At 47.8% G+C, this 11,507-nt stretch overlaps 1 pseudogene; it reads left to right on the top strand.

The window, feature by feature from the left end:
* Positions 1-7,688: 7,688 nt before the first annotated feature.
* LOC116589798 lies at positions 7,689-10,641 on the top strand (annotated as a pseudogene).
* The last annotated feature ends 866 nt before the right edge of the window (positions 10,642-11,507 follow it).

The following is an 11,507-nucleotide window of genomic DNA, read 5'->3' as shown; positions in this document are numbered from 1 at the left end:
ATCAGAGTGAGTAGTAATGAGTCAGACAGCAAGCAAAAAGAGGAGCGGGAGAGCTAGAGAGTGTCCATCTCTTCCAGGACCTGCCAAGCAGCGATGATGTACAGGGCTGGGGGTAGTTTCTCGCTGGCCCATTGGAGGCAGGGCCGTGGGCCTCAGCCGTGGACTAAGGCCTGGTTTCCCCAGCCTCCAGCTGCTGTCTCTCTGATATTCCCAGTACCCAGAGAGCTTCCCAGACTGTGGGAGCAGCTATGTAGCTATAAGAGGCTCCACCAGAACTCAAAAGACAGAGAAGGAGGGTCCAGACCCATCCTGGGTGCCTGCCCTGGGAACTTTCACCCACCTCAGCTCATTGAATGCTCTCTTAAAGCCTGGTCCAGACAAGACTGAACATTTGCTGAATGCCACTGATGTGCCCACCATTGGCCCCTTTTCTTTTTAATTCTGAGCATAAAGGGATATGAAGTAAGACATAGGATAATGCTCTAGGTAGGCATGGGCTAGATTTAACATATATAGACCTGCCACGCTTAATTCAGCCCTTTTTATCTTCTAAACACACACCTCTGATATAATTTCCAGAACTTCTGAAATACTCAGCTACGGATGTGTAAATCCTTCCATGTCTCCATGCTTTTACTCTTCTAAATATCTATCCATAAAAGGACACGTAATAAATATTGTGTTTTAAATTTTAGATAGCTGGTATCAAGTTTTATTTATATTTATTTATATTCTGCCGCTTAATGTTTTCACTTGACATTGAGCATTCAAGAACCGTGGGTACTGACAGTGTAGATCACTATGTGAGTTCAGCAACACTGCTGAGTCTATGCTTGAGAACAAGGAGTGTACAGCTGTTGCAAGGAATGAAGTCAGCCTGTATTTTTAAGGCTTAAGACTTTGAGACCTAGAATACAGTCAGTCCATGGAAACGGTCCATGTGGGCTTGAGAACACGCATTGTCTCTCTTTATGGAGTTCTTTGTCTGTTAGAACCAGCATGTAAGTGGCATATACTTACTATTGTGTGTTTATTTAATCTGGTTTCTAAAAAATTGTGTTTAATATTATAATAATAGGACCTGACCTGTGTTGGTTATTTTTGATTATCACAACTCTTTTTTTTTTTAAGAGTCTGTGTGTTTATTTGACAGAGACAGGGAGAGCACAAGCAGGCAGAGCAGCAGGCAGAGAGAGGGAGAAGTAGGCTCCCTGCTGAGCCGGGAGCAGGACACAGGACTCGATCCCAGGACCCCTGGATCCTGACCTGAGCTGAAGGCAGACGCTTCACCAACTGAGCCACCCAAGTGCCCCGACTATCACAACTCTTCAGAAACTTGTATGATAGGAGTCTTGCAGATGAAGAAATGTAAAGTTCAATGCCAGGAAGTGGCAGACACTGGGCTGGAAACCGTCTGCTTTCCAGGCAAGCGTTCCTTCACCAGTCCGTGGCTACAACTAAAGAAATGACCCAACCACCTCCACAAAGAGAGGCAGTTTGGCTTACGTTTAAATCCAGATCTGTGAGGCTCTGAAATGGTAACTCTGGACATCTGAATGGTTGCACGAAATCTAGCAGACAGAAACCTGGACTCTCTGAATGACATCCTACACTTCGGTACTTGGCATTTCAGTTGACCTTGTCGGCTGACATTGGACGGATCCCCCCGACCTTCCCCAGTATGTCCCTATGAGTACCAGGTCCTCCAGGTCTCATGCCCACCCTGGCCCACCTGTCAGGGCTCCCCTGACCAACGGCGGGCCAGCAAGAGCAGGTCCATGAAGTAACAACCAAAACCCAATCCAGAATGTCTTCTTGTTATGTTCGCATTTCCTGCCTATTAGAATGGAAATTTAAAAGGCAGATTCACCATGACATGAACGTGGCTGAGGCATCAAGGCCCCTCCTTTGCAAGGGCTCCAGTACTTCATTCTGTATTCATAATTTTGTTCTCTCAAAAAGGATTCAAAAAATTGTAAGTTCAGGCCACCCAAAACTGGGGTCCACCCCTCTGGAAATGACTTCTCCTGAAGATCTCCTAGTCAAGTGCTGTGGCATTCTTGGGGAATTTTCAGGTCATAATCTCAAGATGAAAGCTGAGGCCTCCCTGTGCCCGGTCTCCTTCCACTTGTGCATCAGGCTGCGGGCCTTCTCCAACCCCATGGGATCCACTGGCCTTGGTCAGCCCTGTCCCACGGTGGCCTTCAAGCCAAGGGAAGGCCACGGCTCCCAGCTCAGCAATCTGCCTGGGCCCCGCCCTGCTCCAGCTGTGTCCACTGGGTTCTTGGGGAAGGGCCAGCCCAAGCCAGATGATCTGACATGATGAAAAGGGAAATTCTGCACATTCCTTCTGCAGAAGACATTTGCCGAATACAATGCAGTGAGGAGACGCAGGCTGGGGTTTTCTGGGCAGCCAAATGCATCTTCAACCCCAACAGAGTTCAATGTAGCAAAAACTGGGTCACATCTAATTAAGTTGAGTTTCAGGGGGAACTAGTGTCTGCTGTGGACAGAGCAGGGGGCCGGGGAAACGGAGGCCAAGGGAGGATGTGGGACCAAGCATCGAGATGCTCTCCTAACGCACACGGACTTCCAGTTTTGGAAAAATGTCTTCATATTCCCAGAAATGACCCAATGGAACAATCAGACTACATTATTTTCTCCAGCCATCAATGCACAGTGATGGTTCCAGATGGAAAGGGCCAGAATCCTGTTTTTAACTCTGTCTTGACTTCACACTTAACAACGGCCTGAAGTTTCTCATAAAGGTCCTTTCTCCCAAATGCTCATTTTCCTTTCTCACCAAGAACAAAGGATTTCAGTGGGGAAAATGTCAGTTTTTCAGCGTGAACGTCCCAAGCCGGCTTCAGCTGGTTAGTTTCCATCAGGATGTCTGAGGGGTTGCCCAGAAAGCTGACCAGATCCCTCTTTCCCCCACAGCTAGTGGGCAACCAGCAGCTTTAGAATTACCTCCTAACCACCCCTCTTAGGAGCCTAGGCATTTCAGTTATTAGAAGCATTAGATTAGCCAGTCATGCTGGCAAGGCCAAATATTCCTTAAGATTCAGCTGATCCCTTTCTCCATGAAGCCTTACCTTTTTTTTTTTTTTTTAAGATTTTATTTATTTATTTGACAGAGAGAGAGAAGACAAGCAGTAGGAGCTGCAGGGAGAGAGAGAAGCAGGCTCCTACTGAGCAGAGCACGGACATGTGGCTCAGTCCCAGGACCTTGGGTCATGACCCGAGCCAAAGGCAGACACTTAAATGACTGAGCCCCCCAGGCGCCCCCATGAAGCCCTATCTGACTGCCTCCCAGCTTGAAGCTGATTCATCTTCCCCCCACCAGCAACATCTCTGCATAATAGCACCTACAATCTCTTCTCTCTGTCTACCTCAGTCCTGGCTGGAAACACCACATGCATAGTATTTCTATGTGCCCACCACATGCATAGAGTTTCTATGTCCCCACCACCCTCCAGAGCTCACGATGACCTGTCATTTACTGCCCAGTTGGTCATGGTGGGAAGCCTCCACTTCACAAAGAAGCTGAGTCATGGAATGACTGTGCCTGCCCAGAGTCCCAGAACTGGTGAGGGTCAACATCTACATGTACACCCAGATCTTCTGGGTCAAGGGTTCCTTCTGCTGTTCTGGGCCTCCAGGTAACAAAACTTTAAGGACATGAAGACATTGGGGGGACGAAAATCTAGAACATAGCTTCCCTGCCCTCAAACAGAAGATGAGATGATAAGTTATGGGAAGAGGCTCCCCAAATACGACACAGTCACACATGAAAATGCCCACAGAGGCCAGTCAAAGGCAGGTGAATGGTTAAAGTAGGCTAGGCAGGGACTGTCTGTGTGGCACCTGGGAAGCTGCATTCCCCTAAGGGCACATCCTTCATTCAGAGCTGACAGATTGCTACTACACAGGGACCCAGGCCCAGAATTACTCATTTTAGTTTTATAGTTGGAAATCTCAACTTTAATATAAAATCTCCAACATTTTTCATGTTGGCAGCTAATAAACGTTTAAAAAAGGAAACTGAGGGCCAACTCTATCTGCAAGCTGGCCAACAGTTCAGGAGGCTGCAACCCCTGATGTAGACCCACTCCCAGGCCATCAGATCAACCAGTGCAAAGGAATTTACCTCACTCCGGCACCCGCCCCGGCCAACTCACATGGCGCCATCTTGCCACGAGAGAATGGGGTGAAACACAAGGTTTCCTAGCGTGTCCCCTGCATCACTCAGATGGTTACCTCTCTTGGAGAACCAGATTTTTTGAGGATTCAAACACATAAACAGTGGGCTTCAGCCACCGGGCTCCCTACTTCAACTTAACCTTCTGTTCCTCCATGATACCTGTGTCCTCAAGCTTACTGTAGAGTAACCTCATCATTGTGATCAACCAGTGGGCCTGACACATCAGTCAGCCTCCTAGAAGGAGACTGTTGTGTTTGTTTGTTTGTTTCAGTTCGTGTCTGATGTGGCATTTCTTTTGCTTCCATCAGAATGTCTATGACTTTCTTACAGAATTCCTTTCAGATGGTTCTTCAGGTGCCCCATAGAATCCCACACAGTAGTGGCACAATCACAAACATTCCATAAATGTAAAGCAGAAGTACAAATGGCCTTCCAGACCTTCAACACAACCTCTTCTCCTTGCCTGTCTGCAGGTATTTTCATCTTAGACCAGCTGCCAGGTCAACTCTGCTGGTGCTTCCGTCACCTACCATCACCAAGCTCCTGCCATGCAGCGGTCCTACTCCTCATCCAGTCTTCACAGCAATCCTCTAAGACAGGTCCCAACCTGTCCTCTCCTATGGATGAGAAGAACGAGGTCCAGAGAAAAGGAAAACACTCGAATGGTAAACTCAGGGGTTGGACCCCAGTCAAAACAATCCCAGAGTCTACCCCCAATGACTCCAGTTGTACGTCAGTGGGTTCTGAGATTATCCCCACATTACAGATCGCGAAAGAGGCCAGAGAGGTTCCAGACTTCCTAGACATCACCCACCCCCACCTGTAAAAAAGCAGAGTTCATGATTCCGTCATGAACCAGAAGCTCAGACCCAAGGAGCAATTGTAGACCCACTTCTAAATTTTAACATAGGCTTCCATGAAATGAAAAAGAAAACTATAATAAATAGAAGAAAAGAAGTTTAATGCCGGCTTTGCTCTAATCCCTTCAAATCATGCCTTTAATTAAAAAGCTACAAAAAGGTACGCATGAACTTAACATGTTGGCTCCTTCCCGTCATTGGTGACTCTGATTTCTTCTCTCTTTACAAGTACACTCCTGCCTCACGGCCTCTCGCTACTCAGTGTGTGGTCCATGGACCAGCAGCAGCAGCAGCATCTGGGGTTTCCCAGGAATATGGGGTCTCGGGCCCCAGCCAGACTCACTGCATCAGAGTCTGCACATTAACAAAATCGCCAGGTGACTTATGTGCAGGGGAAAGTTTGAGAACTGGGCTATATGACCCCAAGGAATGTCAAATAAAACCATTTTGTGAATAATTTTCTTCAGTGTGTCTAAAGACAACATTGAGGGGGTGCCTGGGTGGCTCTGTTGGTTAAGCATCCAGCTCTTGCTTTTGGGTCGGGTCATGATCTCAGGGTCCTGGGGTCGAGCCCCACATCGGGCTCTCTGCTCAGCAGGGAGCCTGCTTCTCCCTCTGCCTTTTTCCCCCTGGTTTGTGCATTCACTCCTCTCTCTCTCTCTCTCTCTCCCTCAAATAAATAAATAAGATTACATGACTAATGAGTACTGGTTTTTAAATCCAAAAATATCTGCCCAGCAACACAGCTCCCAAGCAAGAACCACTGGAGGCGACCACAGTGAAATGTCTCAGAAATCTCAGTTCTCAGGTGAGCAAGCTCACTCCTGGGGGCCGCCGGGTTACCCCCAAATCCTCAGGTCCCCTGCAGCCAATCCTTATCCTCTAGTCTGGTCTAACCTAGTCTGCCATGGCTACTTGGCTCCTTCACTCAGTATGCCCACCGGACCTTAGGCAAAGGTCTGTTTTTCACAGAGCTGGAGGGGGTCATGGCTTTGAAAATCCATGCTGAATGACTAGAGCAAAACTGATCTTTTGCCACATGGAAGAACGCACCCAAAAATGAAGTAATCGGGGAATAGCCATGAACCTTAGGGGCCGTCCCTAAAACAAGCCTAGGATGGGTTGGAGAATGTCCTTATAAAGCCATATGATGACTCCTTGGTGGCTGAGCTGTGGGTGGTATGGGGCTGACCAGACTCGTGGAATCCCGGGTTATAGGAAGGTCGGAACTGCTTTGGTCACCAGCCAAATCTACAATTAGTCCTTGGGGGAGATGCACGGGAAGGGACCCTTGGCTGGAAGGGTGGGTCAAGCCCAGGAAAGCCAGAAGCCTTCCCCAGAAGGCGGTGCCCCGCTTTTCCTAGGGCCTGCTGGAATTTCATTATCCTGTTTGCACTGTACAGATGGGAATTTAATAATTAATTAGGGAATAGCTCACCCCAGAGCCAGGCAGGGGGATTATACAAATCAACTGAGATGTAGCAAGGGGCTGAATATTTCATAGTGTGTTTAATTTGCAAATGCTGCCCACTGAGAAGGCTTAGGCAGGGAACCTACCAACATAATTATTATTACTCCTGCAAAACTACTTGAGTTTCCATCAGACTGCCTTCCTTTCGATTGTTTTTACCAAGCACTTCTTTCAAGACATATAATATTTTTCAAAAATGGGAGGAAAAAAGAGCCAAAATGTAAAAGAATATTTATTAGGAATGAAATGAACCTGTTCAGATAAAACAAAAACTAACCTAGACCCTACATTTGTTCAGCCTGTAACTCTTTTTAACACTCAAAGAGCTCCATCCTGATCATTTTCTCTCTTGTGAACTCTGATTGAGGAAGCTGGACACTAAAAGAATCCAAGGCATTACTTTTCATGTGTTCCACACATGATTTCATGCATTAATTAAACCACCTACTGATTCTGAGCACCCTTGATACCCTTCCTATACATTTTCCTTCCCTTACCTAAGCAGAAGTAATTCTCTACTATCTTTGCAACAAGAACCCTCACTGCTCTAGCTGGTGTGGACAATAGGAACCAGAGGACCACACACCCACAGACTTCTAGCTAATTCCATCTTTTCTACCACCACCACCATCACAAGTTGAAAACTCAATCATTTAGAGCAGGGTCAGCAAACTTTTTCTGTAAAAGGACAAATAACAAATACTTTAGTCTTTGCAGCCCATATGGTCTCGGTTGAAACTTCTCAACACTGCTGTCTTAGGGGAACGTGGCCACAGACTGTATGTAAACAAATGAGCATGACTGTGTTTCAATAAAACTTTATTTACAAAAACAGATGGCGGGCCAGATTTGGCTGCCAGCCAAATTTCTAGATGTTCTGCTGTAGCATTTCTTAGGACTTCATCCAATTTTATGCTTTAAAAAAAAAAATTAAAGAAGTTCTTGGAAGCGGCTGTGTGGCCTACACAGTTTCCATGGGCACTAAAGATGGTTTCCAGAAGGACATGGCTGGCATTCACCTCCACCACTGGAAATCCTGTTCTTTCTGAACAGGTGGTACTATGTTACCTGAATCCTGCTGGAACTCTTCATATTTCTGTCGAAAGCTCTCCTGTTACCATATCCAACAGCGAATCTAGTCCTAGACATGGTGATGTTTCTACTTTGCCTTGGAGTTGAAGGAGTTCAACTATTTTTTGGTACAAAGGGAAACCTCTGCCAACAAAAGATGCCCCTTGGCGTTAGCATGGCCTTGACCTTCCCACCTGTCACGGTGGCCTCCGATTATCTGCCATAGACCTATGTGCTCCACCGGAAGCCATCATGAACAGCATCTCACTCTTCTTCTGTGGCTCAGAGCTGCTGCCTGAGGTGTTCACCCTGAAGGTCTTCTCCAGTATGGACCAGATTGGGAGTACAAACATTTCATTCAGCAGCCTTCCACGGGTGAGACCATAGATATTTCCGCTCTTTAACCACACCACTGAGAACTAGTGGGTCAGGTTGTCCTGGGAAAGGTTCCACTCTTCTTTGGCACAGACATTTGGGCAACAAACTGAGCAGAAGGCCACTGGGCATCATCTTCTGAACCAGGACCATCAGCCTTTAGCCTGATCCAGCCTTCAGTTCCACATCCAGTGTTGGGAGGAACAAGGTTGTCCCATCCTGGCCCTTCTCAAAAGCATTTCCCTGGGGCCCTCAAGTTCCCTTCGATCATCGTGGCCAGAGCATCTTGTTCGGACCGTGTAAGCACCTTGGGCTTCCAGCAGGACCGGAACGGCTTACTCCCCGTGCGTGCTGTGCACACCTGTCCCATGAGCTCAGCGAGCCTCGGGACGCTCTGCTCCCAGAGTAAAGCAAAAGCCTCTCACCTCAGTCCTCAGAGACTGAGCTCCAGAGCCTTTTTAATAGCTCCTAATGTTACTTTTCTACTCTCATCATGAAACAAACATTATTTTATAATAAATGTGTCTTTACTGTCAAAAAAAAATAAAAGATGGACTTTTTCTGTGACTCTGAGTATGTGTCTAAATAGACCTAAGTTTATTAGATTAAACCAGTGGTTCTGGGGTGCCTGGGTGGCTCAGTGGGTTAAAGCCTCTGCCTTCAGCTCAGGTCATGATCTCAGGGTCCTGGGATTGAGCCCCACATCGGGCTCTCTGCTCAGCGGGGAGCCTGCTTCCCTCTTCTCACTCAGCCTGCCTCACTGCCCACCTGTGATCCCTGTCTGTCAAATAAATAAATAAATAAATAAAATCTTTAAAAAAAAAAAAAGCAGTGGTTCTCACATTTGGCAATGTCTGGAGACCAGAGTTAGCCTCATGGGTGTCTACATCACACAGCTGAACGGGGCACCTGAATTAGGAGGGCCCAAGCCCCACACTTGATTTAATGCTCTTCTGGTGAGTCAAGGTCAGGGATGCCACTCAACAACCTAGATCACGTAGGTCAGTCCCACAGCTCAGCAAAATAATATCAAAATATCCGCAGTGCCAAGATGGAGATATCCTGGGTCTGACCGTGTGAAATAGCCGATAATCTGCCATCTCTGACAGACACATAAAATCACAGGGTATGGTGCCGCCTCGTGGAACTCTCCTTTACATCTTTATAAGATTTATTTTGTCAAAATATTTACAGACCAGAAAACAGGTCCTCTCACAATCTGCACGTTTCTGACTTCTCTTCGTTCACCACAAAGAAGCCTCTTTAAATCTGCCCCCGATTCGTGCCCTCGTGTCTTTATTTATCTGTCGTGGTTTTTGTAGGAAAGTAACACACACAAGTGCCACTGATATTCAAGGTTCTGAAACAGTCGGGCGCCTGGGTGGCTCAGTGGGCTAGGCCATTGTCTTGGGCTCAGGTCATGATCTCAGGGTCCTGGGGTCGAGTCCCGCATCGGGCTCTCTGCTCAGCAGGGAGTCTGCTTCCCTCTCTCTCTCTCTCTCTCTGCCTGCCTCTCTGCCTACTTGTGATCTCTCTCTGTCAAATAAATAAATAAAATCTTTAAAAAATAAAAAAAGGTTCTGAAACAGTCTAGTTGACAGGGACTGTCCTGCTGGTCCTGTCCCCCGCCCCCGTTCTCCTTCTCAGAGCAAACCTGTTGATCACTTTTTCATCTGTCCCCACAGACGTTCTGAAAATGGGGCATTCTCCACACACGGTTCCATTCCAGCTTTCCTTAGGATGTCTCTTATCGGCCCACCTAAAACATTCACCAGCGATCCCCTGTGCCTGGTCCAATCCTGCTTTGCTCCCCATTTCTCGGGGGCCACCCACTTCAGTAACGGGGACTGCAAACGTTCCAGAGTCTTCTCTCCAGCAACTCTGCCTCCTTATTAGATTCCCTTACCCACCCCCCTTTTGAAGTCCTGGCTGAATTAAAAAATAACATTCATTTTCCATTTCCTAATTTCTCCCCCTCGGAGCTCTTTGTCACAGAATGTATTATTGCTCTATTTAAGGTCTGTGGGGACCCAGCGCCTGTCAACGTTGTTGAACAGAATAAGAAGCTCTTGAGCTTGAACCAGGCCAAACCTATACATAGACTTGACCCTCATTTCTGTTCCAGAAAGAGCAGGAAAGAGTCTGATGTTGGAGGCTCTGACTTCCCTCCTATCGATTCCCACATGCAGGGGGAAGGAGGGGCCTCCTCCCCCCGCGCGTGTGAGCGTGAGTGCACGGCACCACACATCTGCTCATAAATTATTAATCCCATCTTTGAATCAAAAAGGGGGAAAGACAAGCAAAAGCAGCCAGAAAAGCATAAGCAGGCAGAGAACACCAATTCAAGAGAACAATTAATTATTTAGAGGTATTTAACCACTGTCTTGATTCAAGGGCAACATTTCTCGTTGGGAGAAGTGAGAAGTCTGCAGGAAAATGTGGCTCCGGCCGCAGCCAGCAGCACATGGCGGCTGAGAGGCCAGCAGGTCCCAGGGAATCTGCCTTATGTTTCCTTCCTGACCTCCCATATCCCACAGCTGCCACACTCTGTCTCCCAGAGGGAAAGCTGCGAGCTCCGGTTTCCCCTGGCCCTCCAAGGTGAGAATGAGGTGCCCTGGGAATGGTTGTCCCGACTGATGTCTGAGGTGGCAGCTCAGTGACGGAAAGAAGGCTGGACCTCACCCTTACAGATGGGGGGCGAGGAGTGTGGTCTCAGAAACCCAGGCGGGTCTGGCATTCACATCCCCTAGGCACCGCTATCCTCATGCTCCAAGATGACTGGTGGAGAGGATGGGGAAGCCGGATCTGGGGATGCTTGTCCCATCCCCAGTGGGACAAGTGGGTGGCTTGAAGGAAGGCCTTCCAGCGGCTCTCCTGGCTTACCTTGTTCTGCTTCCCGGTGCTACTACCATTTTGTCCTTCCAGGCACCGATGGGTTTGTCCTGGTTGCGACCACATTCCTGTCTAAATGAATGGCTTGAGCTGGGGATGTTAGGGAGACAGGTGCAGGCTCAGCTAGGAGCCAAAGAATGGCACGGGGGCTTTCGGAATGGTGAAGTAGCCTCAGGATCAAGTTCCCAGACTCCTTGCCCTCGAAAAGCCTGTACAGCTTTGGCGGGAAAGGGAGGGTGGTAAGAAAAGACATGTAATATAAAATGTACCATTTTTTACCAAATTTACCAATGTCAACCATTTCAAAGCATACAGTTCAGCGACATTAAGTGCATTCACACTGTCGTGCGACCTTCACCACCATCTGTCTCCAGAACTTTCTCATCATCCCAAACTGCTCCCCATCCTCCCCTCCCCCAACCCCTGGCAACCACCATCCTTCCTGCGTCTGTGCCTCGGACTACTCCGGGCACCTCAGAGAAGCGGAATTATACAGTATTTGTCTTGTTGCAACTGGCTTATTTCACTTAGCGTGATGACCTTGAGGTCCATCTCTGCCGCTGCGGCATGGGTCAGGATCTCATTTTTGGAACATTATACTGAGAGTCTCATCTTCTAAGTGGGACAAGTGTAG

Source organism: Mustela erminea, chromosome 5 (genome assembly GCF_009829155.1).
Source record: "Mustela erminea isolate mMusErm1 chromosome 5, mMusErm1.Pri, whole genome shotgun sequence".
Lineage (NCBI taxonomy): Eukaryota > Metazoa > Chordata > Mammalia > Carnivora > Mustelidae > Mustela > Mustela erminea.
Note: the sequence above shows the minus strand (reverse complement) of the source record. Positions and strands in the feature narration are given on the sequence as shown.